The following is a 6863-nucleotide window of genomic DNA, read 5'->3' on the forward strand; positions in this document are numbered from 1 at the left end:
CTTGGTGTTTATCTTAGGGGCGTGTGTGGCCAGAGCTACTGGCGCCCGATCTGGAGGTCGGCCAGGATTAAAGGGATGGCCTGGGGGCGCTGCCAAGCACAGCGGTGGTGTGAGGTCGATGGGAGGGCGGGGCGGCGGAGGCAGGGGTCTGGGCCGGTGGTCGCTGGCGGTTCGAGAAAGATCGCCATCTGCCCGTTCCTTATAGATCAGACGGTTCATTAAAAAAATCGACTAACCTATTTATTTTCAGTCGACTGTTATCTTAGATATGACCACATGTGGTGGTGTGCTGGAGGAGTACCTGCATTTCCTGTGCTCATATATTACAAAATCATACGGAGTAGAATCTAATTTTGTTTGCCATGCAATGTTGTAGAGCTATCATATGTCTCCTGTCATTTATTTTTCAGCCACCTGCTATCTGCTACTTTTACAGTGCACTAGTTCTGCACACACTTCACCCTTACTCTCACTATTGTGTTTTTATGCACGGGTATTTCAGACTCTGCTGCCATGAGAGAAGCCAAAAAGAAAAGAGAGAAGTCGCTGCAGCTTTGTGTGCGGTTAGGCAAGACACGTTACAGCGCTATAAAGGGTGCAGTGTCAGCAGATGGAGACGGTAAACGTAGCTCTGGAGTTGATGACCTCGCTCGCAATGAACCACCATCCCAGGTGCTTGCTTTAACTTCGCGGTGTCATATGTGGTTGCATGTTCCATATGGTGTCTAGCTTGTATTCGAAAGGCCGAAGTCGGTAAGATAAGGAAAGATATTTTTTTACATGAACCACCATCCCGTGAGCACCAGAAGACAAATAGCTAGTCAGGCACTGGCCGAGCCAGTGACAAGCCCAGCAAAGATAGGCATCACCTGGATGCCAACTAAAAAGCTGCGATGGTGGCGAAGCAGCCCGCCTCCCACCAGGCTCTCAGGTCCTAGATGATCATGCTCACCACTCCAGCCGGATGTCTAGCTTGTATTGCTTCCAATTTGGTTAAATTGCATCTGCTTAGCTTACACATTATACCTTTAAATATGACATGCCTTTCTGTTTTTGGTACATACTAGTACATCTGTGTATTAACCATGTTCTTACATCAAACTAATGTTCTTGTGTATCCCTCATCAATCACTTCTGACGAGGCAGGCAGGCAAGGAGACTACTCCTCATTTAAAGAATGCAACGTCAGCCTCCCGACATGATTCTCAAGAAAGAGAAATGCTAGATGAAGATAGTGAACGTAGCTCTGTAGTTGATTACAGCATTTCCCCTAGACTAGCATCGCAGGTGCTTGCTCTAACTTGGCAGCGTGATATGTGGTTGCATGTTGCATATGGTGTCTAGATTGTAATTCTTCCAATCTGGTTAAACTGCATGTGCTAATCTGCTTAGCTTATACATTATACCTGTTAATGTGACATGCCTTCCTGTATTTAGTACATAGTACATCTGTCTATTAAGCATGTCCTTACATAAAACTATTGTTTTTTTTGTATCCCGCATCAATCAACATGACGAGACACCTTTAGTATATGCAGTGCGATATTAGTTGCATCTTTCATATGATTTATAGCATGCGCTGCTTCTAATTTGTTGAAATTCCATTTATGATGGGACGCTTTTAACTTGGCAGAGTCATATTGGTTGCATCTTTCATGTGGTGTCTAGCTTGCATTGCTTCTTATTTGCTGGAATGGTTTCTGCTTAGTTTACACAAACAGTTGTGAACATGCCATGCCGTCCTGTTTTTCGTACATATTCCATCCTGGTATCATGTGTTTGCCTTACATCAAAGTAGTGATTGTCAGTATCATGCATGAATGAGTTCTGAAGAGAGAATTTTATTGCTTTTTCTTGTCGGTTTTACTTGACAATTCAAAATCAATAAAGCGGAAGGAAGTTAGCAAGGCAGCGGATAAAGGTGCTCCTTCCGAACGGAGGTTCTCTACAGTTTCTACTCCTCCACACCCCCACGATGATTTCCAAGACAATACATGCATAGACACTCAACAAAGCTGTGTTTATGATGAGCACGTCTCCCCTAGTGCAGCATCACCGGTGCTCCCTCTAACTTGGCACTGTTATATGTGGTTGCATGTTATGTGTGATGTCTAGCTTGTATTGCTTCTAATTTTGTTGAATTCCATCTGCTTACTTTACACATTATACTTGAATAAGACACGTGTTCCTGTTTCTAGAACATAAATATCTGTCTATCACACCATGTTCTTACATCAAATTACTACTGTTGTGTAACCTGCAACAATCACTTATCATAAGACACGTTTGACTTTGGAGTGTGATATAGGTTATATCTCACATTCTTTTCTAGCTTGTACTACTAATTTGTTGAAATGGCACTTATGACGAGATAGTTTTAACTTGGTAGAGTGATATTCGTTGCATCTTTCATATGGTGTCTAGCTTTCATTGCTTCTAATTTGTTGAAATGCCTTCTCCTTAGTTTACACATCATAAGTTGTGAATATGCAATGGCACTAATGACGAGAGACCTCTAACATGGTAGTGTGATGTTGTTTGCATCTTGCATATGATTTATTTCTTGTACTGCTTCACATTTGTTTAAACGCCATTTATGATGAGACACTGTTAACTTGGCAGAGCGATATTTGTAGCATCTTTCATATGGTGTCTACCTTCCATTGCATTGCTTCTAATTTGGTGAAATGTCTTCTTCTTAGTTTACACATCATAGTTTTGGTTATCTCTTCCGTCCTGTTTTTCATACATATTACATCCTCCTATCATGTGGTTGTCTAACATCAAAGTTTAGTTCGTCTGCATCACACATCAATTTGTTCTGAGGAACTAAATTGTTATTCGTTTTTCTTGTCGGCTTGACTTAACATGGCACAGAGAAAGAGGAAGAAACACAGAATGGCAGGGAATGAGAAGCTGATGAATCCTGCAGATTCTGCTGGTACTGATGGTGCAATAGAAGGTCAAAGTCCAGCGGAAAATTCTACAAACACGGCATCCCATGCTACATGAGTTGCAAAAAAGCCAAACAGAAACAAATAGCTGCCACCAAACAAGCAGAGACAACCCTAGTTCTTGCAACACCTACCACAGTACTACCAGCTGCATGACTTACTCGTGCGTCAGCTGAGCTAGCAGCACGTTCCCAAGCTCCCTTGCCACCTGACACTACTTCCCAAGCATTCTTGACACAAGACGAGTTGGCAATATCAGATGAACCTTGTGAGCTTCAACAGCAAGAAGGTAGTTGCTGGAGTCAAGTTACAGTTGCATGCTTCTTTATATGTAGTCTCACAGTTTGATGTACACTAACACTTCCTATGTTCGTTGTTTGACTAGCACCTAGGCGCAAGAGGAAACAAACATCAGGGATAATGCTCGATAGGTTAACTAAATCTAGAGGAGGAAGAATGGAGATCCGTTTTGAGGCAGGTTTAAAAAGGCCACGTGATGCTACAGAGTCAGCCAAGTTAGTATCAGAGGCAGCGGTTGCCGTTAGGTGTCATGTACGTATCCTCCCAACATGGATTCAGTACAGGAATGACAAAGACGAAACCCAGTTCAACACCTTCCTCGACCATTTATCTGTAAGTATGGTTATGTATGGAAACTAGTAATATCGTCTTGCTCTGTCCCATACTTTCTAGGTTGCTGATAATGAGACTCCCATAATTTTCAACAGATGAGGTTCAAGTTGGATAGCCAAGATGATGCAACCAGACAAGCTTGCACCCATGTTTTCAAGTCTGCTCTGCGACAGTATCGGTATAACTTGAGGAAAACTCACTTTGAAGGCAAGGCTAACAGTGAACTTTCCCAAACATCTCCAGTGGAAAATATATCGGATGAAGACTGGAGGGGCCTTGTTAAACACTGGTCTGATCCGAAGTATCAGGTACATTATATATATGTGATTAGATCACATGTTGAAGTCCTATTTACGCATGTGCCACACAAATCTATCTTCTTGTAGGTGAACTGTTCAAAGAACAAGGCCAACCGTACGAAAGTGAAATTCCAACAGACGACAGGATCTCATAGCTATATTGCACACTGCGAGGCTCTTGTAATTAGCTGCTGTTTCACTCTTTTCACTATACCATATTATCAGATCTATATTGACTTGTTCGAAATGCAGAGGAAAGCCCGCAAGGACCAAAAAGTACCTGAACCAAATGCCGTGGAAATCTTCAAGGACTGTCACACTAGCAAGAAGAAGGGCATGACTACACCAGTCAAAGCCGCTGTTGTAAGTCCTTAATCCTCATGCCTTTTAACTACTACTTACTCTGACTTGTGCCTTGAACTGCATGGTTTGCAGCCAATGTCTATTACTCTTTTCAATTTTATACACAATTGTCTTAGCGTATCATTGCACCTTACAAGGTTTAAAAGAGAGGAGTGATGTTCCTTTGATCTTGACCCGTAATCTAGTTCCGTGCTGGACTTGCCCACACAATGTTACAATTGCCTGTTTGTCTGTTCTCAGTTGTTTTGTGATATGAATGATGTCATACTATGCTTACCGTATTATAAACTTCGTCTCTTTATCCTTAGCCCTCAATACAATGTGAAGAAATAGACAATACATTAGCGATGGTACATGGTCATATGTTTGGAACCTGGTTTTATTATGTATTTGGCAATAAAATACAACTAAGATTTTACATGGGTTCACCAGAATAAGTTCTGTATATAGACCAAAGCTATTTTGTTTGGTTTTGCTGCCTCCTTAATATCTTCTGTTCTGGTACTACTAATGTAAAATCTCAACTTTTCAGCAAGCTATGGAAAAAATGGTGGAACCGCCACCTTCTGAAGGTGGCGAGGCAACTATAACCGCAATGTCAGCTCTTGCTGCAGTGGGTCAGTACCTGTCCACTAACAGTGCCAAAAGCACGTTCCTGCGTAATACTGGGTTGGTTGTTAAGGCAATATCGTCCAAACTGCCTCATGATCAAGATATGCAAGCTCAAAGCAATGTTGTATCTGCGCTCCACACACAAGTCCATTCCCTAACAGAGACCCTTTGTGAAACAAGGAGAAACATTGCTCAATGTCGTCAAGATATGCATGGTTTTGAAACCAGACTATCAGACATTTGCTATGTTGTTCAGGAGCCTAGGGGAAATGAAGGCGAGGGTTATGGTGCTCCATCGGACAATACAGCATGAAAACGTAACAGTCAGGTCAAATGAACTGAGCTTCTGAACTTCTGGTGGTGCATTTATCTGCTAGACTGTTAAGTTTTATGCCAACCTTCCTTTTGTTATATAGTTGTAATTTGTTTTGGTGCGATACAAAATTTATTCTTAACGTGCAGCCACTGGCTGATGAAAACAACAAGCCATTTTTGTATAGTGTAGGGTGTTCCCTATATTTGCACTGGTGGCGATCTTTGATGCCGAGTGGATGTAATCTGTGCAATCGCCTTAATAGCCTAGCATTAGTTTCGGCCTTATTTATTTCCTAGTCTTCTTTTTCCCTGGTTTGCTAGTGGCCGCAACTACCATGCGCCATATACGAGCCGTAGGATCGATGGGTCTCCTACGGGCCGTCGATAAATGGGCCTGTAATCGGTGGGCCTCGGGCCGTCAGATAAATGAGTCTACATGGGCCGTAACCGGGCGTAATTGGTATCGGCCCAGCACGGTAACATGCCGTTAACAGGTCGTAGGACAACAAAGGCTTAATTCTGTCACAGGCATAACGGATCGTTAATGGGCCAGAATTTGGCCCATTAGGGTAACAGGCCAGTAACGGGCCGACTCTTGCGAGGGGCCGAATTTGGCCCATTAGGGGAACAGGCCAGTAACGGGCCGACTCTTTCCATGGGCCGAATTTGGCCCATTAGGGGAACAGGCCAGTAACGGGCCGGAAGTAATCGAGGGCCGTAAAGGAGCCCAAGAACATATGGGCCGTCAATAGGCCGAAAGCTAACACAGGCTGGAAACGGCCCATGTAAATCACGGGCCGTTAACGGGTATAAAGAAAATTACTATTCATTATGGGCTAGAGTCACCGTGGGCCTGTAAAGGGCCGAAAGATACGAAGGCCTCATATGGGCCGAAAGACGTCGTGGGCCATACATGGGACGAAAGTGAAATGTGTTGGTGTTATATTCGACGGCCCACATGACGTTGTTGGGCCGATTTCCTTTAGGGCCTAACGGGCCGTGAGTTAACGGGCCGTAAAATGGGCTATTTGCAAAGAGACCGTTAACAGGCTTTTCATGGGCCAGCCCTTTAACTTTTGACCAAGTCAAACAGGCCGGCTTTGTAAGCTAAATGGGCCAGTGGTGGGCCGTGGCACGTGTCGACATATCATAGGCGCCTATCTGACCCACTGACGAGCTGACACGTGTTTCGTCCGGCCAATAAGAATTTTACACGTGGAAATTTCCCATTGGTCGGGGCTGTTAATGGGTTATCGGATCCAAAACCCGACCCGATAGCTTAACGGTGTTCCGTTACGGTGGATGCCATGTGTCGGTCACCCTTGACGAAAGCACTTCTGTGACGCGCGATTTATCGTCATGGAAGTGGACACTTCCGTGATGATAATTTTGGTAATGTCATGGAACACTTCTACGACAGCACAGGTATGACTATCTTGATTCTGTCATAAAATCGTCATGGATGTACATGCATGACAAAAAACGCAACCTACTGTGACAAACACGTATCATCACGGAAGTGTATTTTTTTGTAGTGTATGCTATTTGTGAGTAGTTACTTTCGTTCTTGAGGTCACGGGAGAAATCATGTTGCAAGTAATCATTTGAACTTGATGTGTGTTTGATATTTTGATAGAATGTATGTTGTGATTCCCTTAGTGGTGTCATGTGAACGTTGACTACATGA

This window comes from Triticum aestivum, chromosome 1D (assembly GCF_018294505.1).
Source record: "Triticum aestivum cultivar Chinese Spring chromosome 1D, IWGSC CS RefSeq v2.1, whole genome shotgun sequence".
Taxonomy (NCBI): domain Eukaryota; kingdom Viridiplantae; phylum Streptophyta; class Magnoliopsida; order Poales; family Poaceae; genus Triticum; species Triticum aestivum.